At 38.7% G+C, this 19,477-nt stretch overlaps 1 long non-coding RNA gene across 1 annotated transcript in view; it reads left to right on the top strand.

The window, feature by feature from the left end:
* Positions 1–10,461: 10,461 nt before the first annotated feature.
* Positions 10,462–19,477, top strand: part of LOC116034319 — a 144,296-nt gene continuing 135,280 nt past the window's right edge. The window contains exons 1-2 of the long non-coding RNA XR_004101054.2: positions 10,462–10,613; positions 12,063–12,186. This is a non-coding gene — a long non-coding RNA (uncharacterized LOC116034319). The remainder of the gene's footprint in view (positions 10,614–12,062; positions 12,187–19,477) is intronic.

Raw genomic sequence — 19,477 nt, 5'->3', positions numbered from 1 at the left:
GGATTGGGCGAGACTTAGTAGAGGTTGCGAGGGAAACTTTAAAGTTGCACTTGACAGGTATATTTAAGTTCACCAAGTTTGACCAGATGGAGCATGTATATTGTATAAGTCTTTGAATATGGTGGTGGTGGGGAGGAAAGAAATATATCAAACAAGCAAAAAGAAGAAATAAAATCATCGAGGGGGAGAAAAAGGAAGAGTTGAAGGGTGGGTGTTAGTTGAGGGATGCAAGCATGGGGTGGGGGTTTGGGGGGGGGGGTATAGGGGAGCCCAGAGCAACTAGCAGGGAGCAAGCAGAGCACAGCCTTCTGGGTGAATGTTAGATGTTTCGGCAAGGAGCTTCTCAGGATTTAATTCATTAAGAGCAGCAGTCTTTATCTGGCGTCAGATAAAATAAGACATTTGAAAGACTTAATTGTTAATATTCATCGATATGTCTAATTATGCAGCGAAAAAGTGAAAAATGCATTACGAGTTTCTCTGCATGGATGCAGATGAATGGATGTGTCCCTCAGAGAAGACACATCTAACGTGTCTTTTTATGATTCATTAATCTGTCTTCACTAATCAGCAGCATCACAACAAACGGACAAACAAACACTGCTAAGTCAAGTGATCAAAAAGAACCCAGCATGCAGTATTGAACTACGCTCCCTTTGGGAAATCATCTTCGAGAGGAAGTCCCCCCCTTGCCATTTATGGATATTCTTCATCCGAAATTAAAAGTTTGCAAAGTGCTACAGTCTCTCAACACAAACAATATGTCTGAAGGAAAGTATTGCACAGGAATGCAGGGGAAGGTAGTATGAAGTATGTAAATACCTTTCTATTATATACAGAGTTTGAAATGTAATTTATACATTGTTTGCTGTGCACAGGATTTGATTTTAGACAGACATGGCTAATAGATGAATATGTATATGTATATAAATAGATGAATGAATACAAACAACCTAGTGCGTTTTGTCCACTTTTGTCTTATGAGTGTGGAAAGACTGAAGAGCTTTGTATTTACTCCCTCTAGTGAATAATTTGGGAAATGACAAACTGGACCCTTGATCATAAAAGGAGAATTGTTTGTACATCAACAGAAAAAGACCAGACACAGTATCATGCATCTTTGCATACTTTTATTTTACATGCTGTGTTCTTAAGCCAATTCCATACACTCAACAAATTATACTCAACAAATAGCTTAATATACAATATTAAACAGTTTTGTATTGATTTGTAAAAAAAAAAAAAACATTTATAACTTTCAAAAACAATTTTTTTTCAAGTTGGTCAGCTTGGCTATTTCCCAACACCCAGCACTTCTTACTCTTTGGCCATAACCCAGCACAGCACTTACACTGTGATTTCATCATCATGCTGGACTTTGGTAATTGGGAAATTTCAAACTGTTAAGAAAGTATTTTTTTTTTTTTTTAATTCTTACTTAAAAGGTGAAGAAAATGGTGAAGCCGTCCATATGTGATGACTTACACTTCATTGCACATTCTGTGTCTTGTTCTCTAAACAGCATGCTCTCCCTTTCCGTCTTTATCATTCCCCTTGTGTTGCAATATAAGACGCTGGTGCATTCCCTGACCATCATCTCTCCCAAGAGAGGCCTTGCTACCATTTATTCTCAGTTAAACCAGAATAAGTTGGCTCAGCTTTTCAGCTCTAGGCCTAATTTTAGTTTTGTCCTAGCTTACCTCTGAGCTCTCCCAAGAACCAGACTCTCTCCAGACACACAGGAGAACATTGTGAGCCTGTGCACCATCTGAGCCTGGGCCCCTCAGGCCCCTGCTGTATCAATAATGCAGACATGACCACACTGATTGCAGGAGACAACTGGTGTTTAGAAGGAGCAAACCCAAAAGAGTGCTCTGTCTCTGCTGTATACACAAGTTAGCTCTGCTCTCTGTTTGCCACTGATTTAGATGTACAAGTGCTGGAATGATTGCTTGGGCTTTGTGCAGGAGCTTTGCTGCCATGGACATGTACTGTATGGGTTAGGCATGCATGTGTACGTGTGCACACACACACACACACACACACACACACACACACACACACACACACACACACACACACACACACACACACCTAAGTACATGCACACACTCAGTCACAGGGAGGGCACATACAACACCCAGTCTTGTTGATGGGTCCATTGATTTTTGAAGGCCTCCCTTCTTTCTTTTCTTTTTCTTTGATTATTAATTCACAGAAGCAAAAGAGAACTGCCCAGTGCTTTTAAATCTTAACTGTTCACTGAAGTACCAGGTATGGGAAAGATGTGCCCCACACGTACATTATGTGTTTGATACTGCCAGTAACAAAGAAGTAATCTCATTCCTTTCTGTTTTTTATATTATTGAAATAAGTACTACAGCATTAATGCGGTTGGACAAAATATTGTTATGTATTTTTTAGGCTATATAATATAGAAGATTACTGTAATTAGAGGACACACGCTTAGTAAAATTCTATTACTCTAAGTCCCATTTTGTCAATAGTTAATAGTAAAAAATAACTATGAGTGTACACTTCAGAACTCATCCTGTGGTTCGTGCACTGGCTTATATCCCTTGATGATACAATGGAGTAGACATTTGTTCCTAATTTGAAGCAAATTAGTCATAATTTGGGCAGCTGAATATTATACTTATCAACCGAAAATTAATCTGCAACTATTTTGATAATTGATTAATTGTTTAAATCATTTTTAAAGCCCAAACTGCCAAACATTTTTTGTTTCCAGCTTCTCATATGGGAGGATTTGCTGCTTTTCTCTGTCTTATGTGATACAAATATGAGTACCTTTGGGTTTTGGGACTGTTTGACAGACATAACAACTAATCTAAAGATGCTGGATCTCCAGGATATCGTGATGGCAATTTTCAATATTTCCTGACTTTGTATTGACAGAATAATTAATGGATGAATCGATAATGATCTGGTGTTGTATTCTCAGAAGACAAACACAGAAATGGACAATGCTTAATCACTAAACAGAAGTTATGCTCATTACTTCAATGTTTTAATCCCTGCAGGATCTGAATTCTTTGCTACCAAATGGATAACTTAACAAGACTTGAGTATTTCAATTCTTTCCAGGGCCTTCCAGCCTTCTAGGGCTACACTTTAATTGAAGCTCAGTTCTGTGAAACACGCTATTAATTAGATGTAGCATAAGTGATTGGTTAAATGCTCTGGGAACATGGCTCTTTGTTCTGGTGTAGAGCAGTGTACACGTTGTACTTACTGTGATAGGGGTTAATGTGATAGACTGTAATTGGCTCAAGAAAGTGGCTGGGTCAGAGTTAATTTGGCATCTGCTTTTTCATTCAGCCTAAAATAAATTGCCTGAAATTAAATAATAATAATAATAATAATAAGTGTCACATTTCATTAGACATCATGCCTGAGCAGGAATTAAAATAAATATGGATACAAACAACAGTTTGTTGAACCCATTTAATAAGATTGGATGTCAGAAGTATTGATTCTACAACATAAACACATAAAAACATAAGGAAAACTTAAACACAAAAACTTAAGAGATACAACTTAACATATTACTTACAATAAAAATGACAAAATATCTATTTTGCAGTTTAATAAAACACATTAGCCTTTTCCTCAAATATTAGATTATTTCAATCAACATTCTTAAATTGAGAGATTGCATTTGTTAAATCTATTTAATATGTTTTCACCACCTTTATTGACTATAAATCAGCATTCGCTGTTTGAAGCATGAAGACCTAATCAAAGCTGCAGTCGGAATATGAAACAGCTCATGATGACCATAACACTTCAGCTTTAAATATTTGAAGTCACGGGGCAAAATTTATTCATATCTGTCATAAAGGAATGACAGATGTGAATGTGGTTTACCTTGATGTGTTTTGATTTATTCTGGCTGCCCTGAGGTTATACCCGTGAATTAGAGAGTATCAATAAGGAAAGACCATCTCCCCTATCCCAAATGATAATTACCAACATCACTATTGATCTGACTATTGATGCATCGCTAATTGTTTCTTGCAGTTATTTATTTAATTCCATCTCTGGCATGTGAATGTGTCGGCCTTGTGCAGCGGGGAAACATAAGGGTTGGTTAGTAGAGGGAAAAACACACATTAAGATTCCACTTAAAACCTTAAAACAGCAAGGCCTTCTCTCTTTTCCATCCAAAGGAGAGTGCTTGGTTATGATCTGTTCATGAGGTTGAAAAGCACAAGCAGAATGGCAATTTAGGTCGAGACAACATCGGATGATACTTTAGTTTCTTCTTCACTGCAGCCTTGAAGAGTGATGTTCTTAAAAATCTCCAAGGATACTACCAAAGGTTCAAAATGGCGTCATATTGACCAATTATAACACTACATTATCTAAGCTATAGAATAATAATGAAGATTATTCATCATTAAGGGTGTATTGGACTAAGCACATCAAAAATGTATTCATGTCTCTGAAATGAGTTTCTCTACACATCAGTCTTAACGGAAACTCAAGGTCTGACTTCATGAAAACGTAATTGCATAAATAGTGAAAGAGGAGATTTAGAATTTAACATTAACTTAAAGGGAAATGTGTATTACGTTTGTTTCCAAAATCTGTAACATAATTTTAAAAACTATACAGATATATTTAGTGTATATATTTATATCTTGTTGTATTAATATAATAAAAATAACAATACTAACAATAATGATGTTATTAAATTCTCACCGAAATTTGCCCAGTGTATTGGACATTTCATTTGTTCTTTAAAATAATCAATGTTTTTCATGCTTGCAGGGATAATGTACTGACTTGATGCTTAAAGCGTAACTCTCGCAAAAATGCAACCAAGGATCTTTTTGTGAATGTACCCGAGTCAAACTTTTGTTTAAAAGCATAATTAGGACGGAAATGCCACTTTTCTCTGTATTCTCGTTTTCGGTCAAATGGCCTTTTGAATGGGAGAGCTAGGGGCACTACTATGATAGCATCAAAATCATTATTTTTAAAACACTAAGAAGGCTCGACACAACATGAAACTTTGCTCGAAGTATCACCAGGGGCTCTACACATGAACTTGAGCACTGAGAACATTGTTTGTGTACACAGACTTTACTAAAAAGAAAGGTTTTGAATGACTCGCTTTAGCAGTTGTTGTTTACGCTATCCGCCATCTTGTCAGTCAAAAAGTGAAAAGAGTCGATTTCCGAATGCGAATAAACGGACTCCATAGGAGGAAATGTCATTCTATGAGGCTCCTTTTTCAACTACAAGGTCAATATTGTTTTTCACTAATGACAAAACAACGAATTATCCGTGCATTTATGTGGAACTAAGCTTTAGGAGCTTTCCATCTTTACTCTCCTCCCTGTTACTTTGCATTCGGAGATCGACTATTTTTGACTGACTAGATGGACAGCGACCGGAAAAACCAACAGCTACAATGAGTTGTTAAAACCTTTCTTTTTAGTAAACTCTGTGTACACAAACAATGTTCTCAATGCTCGAGTTCATGTGTAGCGCCCCTGGTGATACTTCGAGCAAAGTTTCATGTTGTGTCGAGCCTTCTTAATAAAAAAAAAAGAAAAAATAATGATCTTGATGCTATCATAGTAGTGCCCCTAGCTCTCCCATTCAAAAGGCCATTTGACCGAAAACGAGAATACGGTAAATCTTAAAAGTGGCGTTTCCATCCTAATTATGCTTTTAAATGAAAGTTTGACTTGGGTACATTCACAAAAAGACCATAGGTTGCATTTTGGTGAGAGTTACGCTTTAACCAACAGACACTATATCAAATTGCACACAGTGGTTTTTTAAAGTAACATATTTGGTTACCAGTGGTCTTTAGAAGGACTTAAAGAATACCAGCGCATGTACCATTAACACTATTTGAATCTCATTACAAACGTGCAGGGTGCAACCACTTGCACAATTGACATTTAACTGACATTTTTAAGATGCCATAAATCGGCGTGACATAAAATTATACATATATAGTATATAGTATACATTCAATTCTATTTAATTTTATTAATAGTGTCAAATCACACCAGAAGATATCTCAGGACACTCTACAGATAGTTGTTTTGACAGTCTAGGTCAACACCACACTCTACATATACATATATTGTTGAGTTCTGTAAGAGTGACTTATTCTGAGAAACGGGCACTTTAAGGAAAAGGAAACAAAATCTGAAATCAAGGCTAGGTTTCTTCACTAATTAGAGGTTGTATACTTTATACCTTTATAATTTTAAGTCATATCAGTGAGCAGTCAATTAAGGATGTTACTATTTAAATTTGGGGAGGCATCAATACGCACCATGTATGAGCACATGATGTTAAAAGGTGTTAGGTTTCAGAAATTGAAATAAAATAAAAGGAAAACGTACAATAGTGTGGATGAAAATGTCAGTTTAAGAAGTTGGAGCCATCTAATGGAGATGCCATTATGGGAGGACATGAGGAGGTGAAGGTATCTGCAGGAGTTTAAATCATATAATAACTGACTTGTAGGTTACAGTGATTGTGTGTTCTCTGAATTACCAAGAGAATGCTTTGTTGTCATGTTTGTTTTTGTCAGGGTGTTACTTATTATAATATTATATACCTTATAATAAGTTCTAATCGACTTCGAGAATATTGTTTTTCACTTTTTCATCATCATCGATGGTGAAATGGATGGAGCTTAACTAATTCAGGCTAACAAGCCGATATCAGGCTAAACTAATCCTGTTTTATTCTCACCCAGCTAATTTGGTTCTTCAAAAGCAGTTTGAGGATTGATTTGCAAATCCTAGATGAAGTTATCTTGGGTAACAGTGCACTCTTTTTGAAATAAAGGCAAAATTAGTGGAGAGTTGAAACCATGAGCAGCATTCATATGATTGGCTAAGTGCTGATAATATGATTGTGGTTTATGAGGTAGGTGTGTTGAAAACTGTTCCAGCATGCACTGAGGCAATAGATTCATTCATAATCTCATTTTATTCCTGCATTGTTACTGGTGTCATTTTGTTCTACATTGTGCTCCACAATGTTTCCACTGTTTCCATACTTTGATCACTGTAACTTTTTAATATTAATAAACGCAAGTTACATTCAAGCCATTGCCAAATGAGTTGCTACAAAGCTTATTAAGACTATCAGCTCCACACAACTCTCTCTGTATTTCTCAGTATGGCTATGTTCAGAAGATTGTGTCGTCTGGTGACTTTCCCACGCAGAAGCTTGAGTGAAGATAATTACCTCTTCTGAAGAGTCCATCATGTTTTTTTAATCCTCCGTGTCCTCCTTGGCTACTAGAAACTGCATTGAGGAGGGGCTGGGGCGAGTGCGAGATCACGTAAGGCTTGTATCATGTGGACGCGCCAACAGTTTTGTTGTCATTACTTAGAATTCCTCATGGGGACGACAGAAACTATGCACTATAACTTTAAACAATCTACGAGTGATGCTGGTGCATAATCTGTGAGGTTCTCCCATGGACAAGCAAGACAGTTAAAACTTCCTCAAACTCCTCCTCATAGGCTCCAAATCCACACTCAGCAAAATCAATAACCCCACTCTCACCATCGACAGCAGTTTAACCACAATTTAGTGTCCTGTAGTGCAATCCCAACTCTGATGATCTGTGTTTTTATCTCCTGCTAAAGCTGTCAAGTTTGGACTATGCACCATAACATTGGCGCCACAAATGCAGATGCTCACCTAAATGTTCTTGTTGTGCAAATACTTTAAGTTCAGTCCCGGAACATAACATTCCCTTATCATGCAACTGCCCTCAACTTTTAGAGGCAGACATAAATTCATACTTGAACACAGGACAGCTTTAGTGATGGAGTATGGCCAAATAGATCTCTGCCCCTGACCTGTGACCTAGGAGTGACCTGATGTAAGTTTCCCCCTTGTCTCATCTTACAGTAGCAACAACATGGTGTAGCCATAGCCACTGACTGTGTGTCAGACCACAAATGCTTTGGGACAAGCAATGCAATGTGCAATGTGTGTGCATGAATGTGTGTGTGTGTGTGTGTGTGTGTGTGTGTGTGTGTGTGTGTGTGTGTGTATGTGTGCGTGTGTGTGTGTGGGAAGTGGAGAAAGTTGGCCTTTGCCAGGACATCTGGTACCTGTCACAACACTTTGTGCGTGTGTGAGTACTTCATTGGTGTGCCCTGCCCAGTTCTGCCCACCCATCAGGCACCTGTTAAGACCTTTAGTCAGAGCTGTAACAGAACATCCGCAAGGACCATGTTGGTGTCTAATGCAAGGAGTGTGTCATGCTTGTGTACAGTCTCTCTGCTCGTCACACATTAAGGGTTTTTTGGATTTCATCCAAGAGCGAGGTGATGATGTGAGTAGATATGACATTGCTTGCCTGAGGATGAGTCTGCCTGACTGGTGACCTCAGTACCTTCACCACACATAACCCACGGCTGAATCTCATCTAATAAACTATTGTTTTGACACAACAGTAGGTGATGCATTATGGCTCTTACTGGAATATGTGCACATACACACATATTTACAATGGATGTCAGCAGTTGATGATTTGAAGATAATTATAGTGTATTTATTTTCTCCTTGTCTCCCCTCTGTCTCTCCCTCCAACTCCCACCCCTCTAGATTGTGAAGCCAAGCCTCTAGCAGTGTAGTGCTGAAGGTGTGTTTGTGCTGTTATGCCCTCTGGCTTGGCTGCCAGCTTACTCCCACTGATCTGAGCCAGAAGGCAGACTGCCGAGGAATACCGATCACCTTGCCCAGACCGAATCCTTTGAGCTCTCTCTGGCATCTTTCCCCCTTCTGCCAGTTTCCTCCTCTGCTCCTCTCTTCCCCCTTCTGAAGTTGACAACAAAGACATCCTCAGGGTCCTCCTTGATGTGAGACCCACTCTTGATCTTTTTTCCCTATGTTTTTGTACCTTATAGTTGCACTACTTTCATATTCCGCAAGCACGATATTTACACACTAGTAGACAGAGAAACAGGGGTCTTTTCATGTAGGAACCCCTGCCAACATGTTAATCACCTGAGGACCTGCAGTGGTCATGTTGGCCCGGCAGAGGCAGGACATTAGTGAGACACCTCTTTCCCTCTATTTGACCAAAGCCTTAAGACACTTTGCAGATTATGCTATCTATCTATCTATCTATCTATCTATCTATCTATCTATCTATCTATCTATCTATCTATCTCTTTGCTTTGGACTTCATACTTCAAGACTTCAGTACAAGAATCAGTGCACTGTCATTGGAGCCATGATATCCAATAAGACTTACTCCTCCGCATACATCCTCCTGGCTCCTCTTCTCCTTACCCCACCCCGCCCCTCAAGCCTCCATCATCACCCCATCACCAACCCCCTGCTTCCATGAAGTGAAATCTCTGAAGAGCTAATTAGTGGTGGAATGGAGTCCAGGAACAGCCAACGGAGCTGAAGGAGGGAGATTGGCGCTGGTGCTAGCTTTATCAGTCAGGGCCTGACAGAGGGGTGACAGAGAGTGGAGGCAAAACCACCGGCTCACAACTGACAGAGGCAATGAAGCGAGCTTCTGAGCCGGAGAGAAAGAGAGTGACAGACAGGCAGGCGAGGTGAAAAAAGCTGGCTTCTAGCAGCTGTCCTGTGGCCTGTAGGCAAACTGCACAGTCCCAGTCACTGAGGCAAGTTTTCCCCTGCCCCTGCCAAAGTGTTGTGTTTGTTGACCATCCCATTTGATGTTGTGTTACCATAGTGCAGCTTGGCCTAACAGTTCAGAATCTTGACTCAATTCAATTTTAAAACACCTGTTTCACATTTAAACAACTGGACTATTCACATGCTGCAGTGTCTGTGCTAAACAAATACTATTACTAGTATATGACTCATAGTGTATGTTATTTACTTCAATAAAAAAGTGCATAATCACAAGGGGATGCTCTAAATATTACAAAAGTATGTAACTGCAATTGGAGTTTTGTAATGGTTTTCAATTTTTCCACACCAATAACATTTTTATAGTCATGACAATAGTAACCATTTGTTTTAAATTTTTAGTTAATCATCCTCATGGGCAAATTAGGTATTTTGGAGCTGGTACGGTTATTCCGGTATGGTTGTGTATCACATTGGTGTATTAATAATGTGAAAACTAATTAAAACATTATTTCAACGACAATGTTTTGTTGTTGGTGGGTGGGGTGAGTCTGAAAATGTACAGTAATATGTTAAGCCAGTTTGAATCCATTTTTATTTGTATCATTAATATAGTAGTTGTATTTAATTTAGTTTAACTCAAACTAAATTGGGCCTATGCATATGGTTACCTTTTAATGCTTGAGGATACGATTTTATTTATTTATTTACCCACACTCGGAAAGTTCATGCAGAAAACAGCCAAATAATACAAGAAGAAGAAGAAGAAGAAGAAGAAGAAGAAGAAGAAGAAGAAGCCAACAACAACAACAACAACAACAACAACAACAACAACAACAACAACAACAACAGCAGCGGTGGAGGTGGACAGGTGGAGGTGGGGAGGGAAAGGCCAAAACGTCAAGCTACAGGCAGTCAAAACAAGTGACCACAGGGGATGTGACTGTCGCGGATGGAGACTTATGACGATGCACAAAAAGGTAAATACGCGCGTGTCGAGTTGATGTGAACAAAAAAGCTAATTTGCTGTTAGCTGTTTGCATTGTTTGCAGAACGTTAGCTTTTAATTTGTTAGCGGCATACCAACATGTCTTGTGTCAAAGTTATAGTAGCTAGTGTGTGAGTGCTTACAGTAATACTTGGCTAAGGGAACTATAACTGTTACCGAAGATATTAAAAACGAGTAACGTTACCCGAAGTTGTCAACACTGCTTTGAACCGCTTCGAACAGGGTATGGTTGTGCTAGCATACTCAATATTTATTAATGGGGGTAGCAACTTAAGCTAACGTTACACATATAAAAGGTATACGTGCAGTTTAGTGTCCCAAATTCCCCATACAATGTCCTTAATTATGAACCTGCTAAACCACCTGTTTAACAGGTGTTTGGGTTATGGTTAGGGTTAGGGTTATGGCAACCTGTCTTAAATAAGACCCTCATCATTTTGGACACTCAGTTTTTGGGAAATAATTTGGGACACTAAAATGTATACCCATATAAGATAATATGTCATAGCATTCCTTTCAGTAAACATGATTCAACTTTATGGATAAATAAAATAATGGCCAGAGTTGTGTAGAAGAGCTATTGTTTGGTTAAACGCGTTAAAAGTTGGGAGCCCACAAAGTCCACAAGATTTTTGCAGTGATAATGTTGTCGATGATGACTTTCATATTTAAAACTAACTCCAAACATTTTTTGAAAAAATAACATTTGGATTTGTCAATGAAAATGCAGCACAGAGTTGGAAAACAGAGACTACTGATGTTGAAGTTGAACAAACTGAACTTGTTGTTATTTAGTTGCTGAATGCTTCTGTCCATTGTCTTTATCTGAAGCCACAATATGGTCAAAGTAGGCAGAATGTAGTATTTGTTATAGAAGCCGATTAGGAAACAGAGTGGCCCCATTGTGTGCATTGAACCTGTACTCAAGGGAAAGTATATGGAGGAAAGGTGACACTCAGTAACAACTCAATGTGTTTTAGGTTTTTCTCTTTTAATACTTAAACGTGTAGTAGAATTCTTCTCTAGGTTGCTTCATACAGATGTCAAAGTTCAGCGAAGTTTACATGGAGATACAGTACATGAAAAACATTACTTTTAAGGCATGTAATTAATTAACTGTGGGCAGTATATATAGTCTAGTATATCGTCACATACATGTCCTTCCCTTACCTTACCATTGTATATCTTTAGTTTGCTATAGTTAAGACAAGTCAGGTGTTCAGAGCACCGAAACTGGCCCTACTTAATAACTAATTCATGAAAAAACAATGAATTAACCTTTGTTGTTCATGGACCAGATGCATTGTTTCTGCCTTTCAGTGTGTGCCACTAAATGGTGACGTCTCTGCAGGACGTAATGAATGTGTTGCAAAGCTGATTTAATTGAGTAAGAAGACTGACATTTGTGTTCATTAAACAGATAACCAGGAAGCTCTCCTTGGACCCTGGGAGGATTAGATATCTCCTGCCATTTGTCGCCTAGTCTCCCATCTTCCCATTGCTCAAGCTGCCAACATCTCCTCGGCGTAACCTTCCATCAACTTGTGAGTACTAACATGTTGCATCTGTTTAGCGTTGAAGGCACAAAGTTTAGATTTATGTGGGGATGGTATGGATATTTTTCTACCAACTTTCAAGAAACTTAAAATATCCCCACCAACATTTTAGCTTGTAATCAAAAAGGCTGTAACAGATTTGCATTATGGTTTGATCACATCTCTACTGTTGTGAATGAGAACTGGCTTTTTACAGGTACCTTTCAGCTCCAGGGGCTAAGTGTTTGGTACCCAAAAAGATAGCATTTGGTGGGTGTATCACTTCATCACTTATACATGGACTATAATCATCATCAATGGATCATGTGGCAACTAGTATGTGACAGTAGTCTCTCTTACCTGACTCTGCAGTTTCCCTCAGCTCTACGAAGCTTTTCAGTGTCTATTAACGCATTGGTCTTCCGGTTCACATTTTACTGCTTTGGTTCACCCTCGCAGCGCTCACCTATGATAACTGACTCTATGCTACCAGTCCAGCACCAAACGGCAGACAGACAAAGTCAGCAACCAGCTAGTGAACATGGTGGAACATTTAGCAGCTAGAGTCAGCTATTTCCCGAGTTGTTATTGGAATATTGGACTTCCATTCATCAGGTGGACACAAACCCGACTTTTAAATTAATGCTAAAGCTACTCCGTATCTGCAGTATTTGTAAATCAGTAACTGTTTGCTAGCAAGTTTGGCTTAAGAAAAATAATAATAAAAATAATAACACCACAATATGTCAATCTTGTATTTATAGCTTATTTCTGCTTCCCCATAAGTAGCCAAAAATAGTTTTAGTTAATAATAATAGTTATCCAATATAATAATCCAATAATATTGTTAGAGGTTTAAATAGTACCAGCTAGATTGGGTTCTATCCTCCTGTACACAGTGCTGTGGTACTAGCATGGCCTGGGTGTGGGGAAAGGTCAGGGAAGTGGCATTACACTTTTATGATGATGATTTATTTATTTTGACAAGTAAATCCAATCAGAATGCCTGGGAGCTAGCCAGATAGCAAACAGGGATAATTAGCATCACTGGGAGAGGTGGCGTCTCCTTGTACTCTGGCCTCCACTTGCTTTTATCTGTAGTAGAGGTGAGGTGGTGGAGAAGCTAAATATTGATGGAGCTGCCCATACTCAGTGAAACTCAAACATACTGTCCAGCTTTGTTAAGGGCTGTGTTTCCATGCTGGACTCTCTTATCACTTACACTAAGGATGACAAACTTCATTCATTTTTACATCTTTTTTTTCTCTCTAGCCAATAAATGCTTATCCTGTAATAACATTGTCACTCTCAAATGTATTTTTACTGAACAAAACATTTGTTTACATTTTGTTTATCTTGGGTTGCTTTCAGACATGTAGTTTGGTTCCCTTGCTCTAGATGAAAGAAACGAAAAGTTTAACTTCACACTGATATGAATCAAGAGTTGTAAACACCACATGAACTGAATTGCAATACAAACCATTTAAATTAATTATATTGGACAGTTTGGACATGGGCCTATACATCTTCAGTGCTGTAAGGAAAAAACTTAATGAAGTTCATTCTGTTGACTGACAGGAAGTTGTGCTGCACATCGCTGCACCTTTTTGAGTATTAGTGGAGACTGCAACTCCTCTTTTCAGAAATGATGTAAAGTTAGAAAGAGTGTTGTGTTATGTCATAATATTTTTGAATTTGAATTGAATTTGAATAATTGAAATCATTAAACATTTATTGCTGTCAGACCATGCTACATAAGTAATGTAGTTTAAGGTGTTTATTTTGTAGTTTGAGAATGTTGTTGCTATATCAACAAAAAGTCAGCAAAAAGTCAGTATGAACCTTCTACTCAGATAGCAATCAATTTCTGCTCATCTGTAGGCATCTTCACTTGAGCTAATTAGTTTTCAAGCGCTGAATTTTTATCCTCATTTTAAATCAAGAATGTTATGCTGTGTCTGCTGAGGTTTACACCAGGGATTGTTACAGACATCCCTTGTGTGTTCAAACTCACCACCTCTGGAATGTCCCCTCTGTGATTCCCCAAAAGAGTTGCATACTAATTAAATCGTGTTTTTGCAGGATGTACTGATAATAAAAATGACTCGGGATGTAGAATTATCTGTCCAAATAACCCAGCCCCAAGACACCAAGTTACAATACTGTATACATACATGTGCATTTGGAAGTTGTCAATGTACACAGTTTCTGGGCGCCTGGGTAGCTCACCTGGTAGAGCGTCTGCCCATACATGAAGCTCGTTTGATAGATATGTCAAATTTGATCTAGTTTACGTGCCTTAGATTTAAAAGAAATCTGGATGTCCTGATCATAGTTCAGTAATAAAATCCTAATGCACTGTCTACAGCAGCAGGCAAAGCAATTGCATAATCTGTTTTGGTTCCGGAGTGGTTTAGCTGATCTTGAATTGATTCAGAATCGGACAGAGAACTATGTGAGTGTTTAGAAAGGAGGGTGAAGAAGCAGAACATGTGTCGTGCTTGATGTGCGTTGCTTTGCTGTGCATCTGTGTTCCTTTTCATAACCGTTCTCTTGATTTCCATTTCCAGTTTGCAGTTAGGGGATTTTTACACTATTATCTCTTGTTGCTCTGTGTACAACGATGATAAAAAAAACAGTCTGAGATTTGAATTGAGAAGGAGTTTGGGTGTGAATGACGCTCGGATAAGATGCAGTACTGTATTGGCTATAACTGATATGCTTCCTGGCATTGCAGCTCCATCATGCAGAGTAGGGCTGAACGATTTTTGAAAATAATCTAATTGCGATTTTTTTCCCAAATATTGCGATTTCAATTCGATTATTTTTTTAAGCTCTTTGTCTTCTGTATTATTCAACAAAGACAAACAATAAATCATTTTATAGTATGAACAACACACAATTACACACTAGACAGTTAAATAAGTAAAAATATAGTATACACACACACACACACACACACACACACACCAGTGTAATTTTTTACAGTGCACAGAGAGGAGCTGCCTCCAGCCCCTCCCCCTCGTGAAGTTGCGTGCTGCCGTGTGCACTTGCTCAGAGAGGCTATCGTTGCGTTAGCTAGTTGCTGGTGTTCTTGCCGTGGGATTAACTGTACTAATAAAACCTGCTTTCTCTGCGGAGTGCAGACTGATTTGCTCTCGCGAGTCGTGACCAAATCGCAGCCTTTGCGATTAGGAAATCGCATTTTAACATATCGCGATATTATCGCAAATGCAATTAATCGTTCAGCCCTAATGCTGAGGCCTGGTGTGCTTTATGAACAGTACCCATTATGATATGCTCTCTCTCATTGTGATGCAGTATTCTCATGGATGCTAATCATAATGCCTATTAGACCCTAAAGGTATTACTAAAGGCAATAAGAGCAGCAATATTGATTAGAGATTGTCTCCTGAGTGATAGAGGTCAATTTGAATCGCTGAAGACTCTTAACCTCTATTTGGATTATTACTGCTTGCAACTGAAAAAGACCAACACAAAAAGGATAGCAGATGTAAGAGGACAAACTGGGGAACTGTTTCGTCCTCCAAACAATGATTGATGGCTGTCCAAATTAGAACAACTGGCAAGTGAAATTCAGTCCTTTATTCTGGCTATGGGGAATGGTATTGTCCTGTTTTTGTGCTTTAGTTTTTCTCAAGACATTCTGTGTATACCTTGGGGTGTGCAGAATAATTAATAGTGCCCTAATGACAACTGTAGTCCTAGATATAAGAATGACCTTAAAACATTGGATCTTTTTTCGATGTTGCATATCACTTTGAACTATAAATCTATTTACATTTGACCCTGGCAGACTGATCTATAGCTAAGTTGTTAAGTTGGAAATCTGGTTAACTGGTAACACAGTGTATCACAGTTGAGCATCTTTCTTTTGTTTCTGTAATGTATAGCTCCATTAATCAATATTTTTGTATATAATTACTTCATGTAATGCAAAAGGGTTTGCTCTTAGTGACAAACCGACTCTGCAGGTCTACAGTATGGACGTTTTTAGCCTCTTGTAGTTCATAGTTTTGTTTGTGCACATTCACTCTATGGTTCTGTCTCACAGTTTGCTGTGGGTCAAGACCTTACCTTGGTTTTAGTTACTAGGGCTGTCAAAATTGGCACAAAATTACATTTAAATATTCCTTTAAAAATGAATATGAAATATACATTTTTGCGCATTATGCCCACAAGAGTGCAAACCAATACAATGAGGGACATATCTAAGTAAATTTAACATGAACATGTGTTTTCTATTTTAACATGTCAGGGATCTCTGTGATTGGTGGTCCCTTTTTGCCTAGAAATCTAGACGCACCCTAGCGGCAGCAAATGTAATTTACAGCCAGGATAAGTCTAGCAACTCTCCGTTGCTTGCGAGCTGGAAAAACCAAATTCTGGTCACGCCAATCACATCGTGTATAGAGTCGGTGGGCGGGCTTAACATAGGGACGGCAGAGTTGTGACGGTTCCGTGTGAATTCCCTGCTACTTGAAAACAAAGAAGATGGCTGCTGCTTCTTTCGAATCGGCTTTGACTGCGACTCTGGAAGACTTGGAGTTAAACACTGAAGTCATTCTTAAAAAAGGAAGATGTGTTCGGAGTTTTGCCGACCGGATACGGCAAAAGTTTAACTAGCGTTGCTTTGGTTGGTTGTAGCGCTATCCTATTGCTTGCAGAGGGAATTTGAAAGACAACCGTTTATCCCGCCCCTCAGATTAAGCCCTGCCAATGGTGAGTTCCCAGACCCAACATCTTGATGTGGGTCTGGCTTGTCAGGCTAAGTCGCTGTACAATACAATTTAAAAGGTTATATTTTGGAGTGCCATTAAAACTAACCAATCATATTCCACCTCAGATAGGGAGGGTTAAAGTAGTGATAGATTTTCCCCAGCTAAAAGTCCTTAGTAAGCTAACATGCTAACAGAAAATGCAGCAGCAGTGGCTACAACTGAGGAAAGTGAGGATATTGTTGCTAGCTTATTGGTACGACTGAACTTTAATAAATAAAGCATGTATCAATGAAAAATTAGAGATATTTGGCTGGTGAAATTTTGGGGATAACTTGTGGATTTAGTTGGTAGGATGATAAAGCAGCAGAAGAATGGATAGAAGGTCCTTAGCCCAGTGGTCATGGTTTATGTCTGAAGTTGGTGGAGACCAAAGCGGTGGTAATATTGCTTTGTGTCCGCTGGATCTACTGTATAAGGACAAAGTTGTTTAAGTAATGCTTCTTTAAAGTTGTATCTGGAAGATCTGTGTTTTACGTAACATGATTGTTGCCAGGCGTCCATTGGTCTGTCACCAACATCTGGTTTCAGTTGAACATTCTGTTGCTATTGGCGCAGTTCCATAGCAGTTACGTACATTACATTGTTACATCCATGGTTCCACCCACATAAATGAGACATGCATAGTGAGGACAGAAGATTCATTATTGAAACTATTTAAAAAATATTTAAAAAACATGTGCTATAACTGTTACTCGTATGGCTCCCATTATCCTCCGTGACACGCTCTCTTCCACTTCGCCTGACAACTCTTCTCCAAAACAAACAGCTCTGAGATAACAGAGTTCAGCCCATAGCTTCACACACTCAGAGCAGATATGCATGAAATAAAAACAGGACATGTAATTTCACTGTGTGTAGTGTTTTAACTACGCTAACTAACCGTAATAGAGTGTAATGATGAAAAAAACAAAACAGACAATGGATGTGTCTCAAAGACCGGGACGTTAAGAATCCATGCGTGAGAGGTGGTGGATAGTTTCAGTCACTTCGTCATGTATTCACTTCGTTGAAACAAGAGAAGAAAGCCTCACTGATGTAAAGAACAGGACAGAGATACATATATAAATGCTCTCTGCCTGCCATATGCCAACGCTCCAGTAAGTCCACTCACTCCGTTTCTGCCCGGGCATTCCCAAGCTGCTCGCACAGTTGTTGACAAACTCCCACAAATGCTTGGGCGATTTACCCCTTTAATGTGAATAAACAACATATTGCTCCTCATAACCACTGAAAACTGTAAAAAAAATGGAACCCAAAGTCCAATTATTATGGACGCTATCGGACATTAAGCGTTTCTGCTTAACATTTTCAGCAGGACAGCGGAGCGGCTGTGGGTTGACTCTCCACGGTTCTCATGGGCTTTATAAGTCTTAATGTGAAAAAGCCTATTCTCTCTCATATTGCTCCTCATAACAACTGAAAACTGTCAAAAATCTAACCCAAAGTCCAATTATTATGGACGTTATCTGACATTAAGAGTTTCTGCTTCATTAGATTTAGATCATTCATTTTTTCTTTTTTTTTTGACGACGTAGTTAAGGCGGCAGGCGTGTGTTGCTTAACTGCAAAGTGCTGCGGGAAACCCTGGGATAGACCAATTGGCCCTAGCCCGATTATCGGTTCTGTTTTTTTGCAGTTTGCAGATTATCTGTATTTTTGTTTCATTTGCCTGATAAGCGATAAAGTTAATTAACTAAAAAAGTGCGCTACTTTGGCTGCGCTACAGCTCTGTGTCTGTCCCTCTGCTTCGCTTTCACTCACCACTGAGTCTGACTTAATGTCCCACCCACAACACTATCTGACTATCTTTTACTGTGTAAAAAAAAATACTGTGTATTATGTTGAAAGTTTCTCATTTATTAAATAATTGCTTAAAGCATTTCAAACAAAGTTTTGTGTTGGAGTTTGTAACATTTCAAAATCTTAATTATGACTTAAAGATTTTCATTTTCACAGTAAATGCATATCGGTTCCAAATATCGGTTATCTCCACGTACCTACGTACGTACCCATGGCGTCGATTTAATGCAGAAGCAGAAATCGGCCCAAGAAACTAACAAACACTGACATGTTCATGTCATGTTTATCTGCTGTAAATTATTGTCAAATGATATACTCTACACTCTCATGTAAAGTTAATAATTATGTCACAGAAAAAGCCCTTTCAGAAAATGTCATATTTTGTAAATAATTAGTAGGCTTTTGTACCACAGTTTATAGGGACGGTGATGATCAATTTCTTCATGCTACAGAGTTCTTTGGCTTTTTCCTGTTCTGCTGCCAAAAACATCTACACATCTGCTGAGCCAGACAAACTTCTATTGGACAGATGCGTGCAATACTGGTTCAAAAAGTGAATGTACAAACGTTATCATTATGTCTTATGTCTAAGTATGATGTAGTTTGGTTGTATTTATATTACAGCTCTGCTGTACTGTATGGCATACGTACAGTTTCTGTGAAAGGTTCGGAGGAAGCTACAGGCAGATGTCTGTTGC

This window comes from Sander lucioperca, chromosome 4 (assembly GCF_008315115.2).
Source record: "Sander lucioperca isolate FBNREF2018 chromosome 4, SLUC_FBN_1.2, whole genome shotgun sequence".
In the NCBI taxonomy this organism is placed as follows: Eukaryota; Metazoa; Chordata; class Actinopteri; order Perciformes; family Percidae; genus Sander; species Sander lucioperca.
The sequence above is the reverse complement of the archived record's forward strand: the minus strand, read 5'-3'. Positions and strand labels throughout refer to the sequence as shown.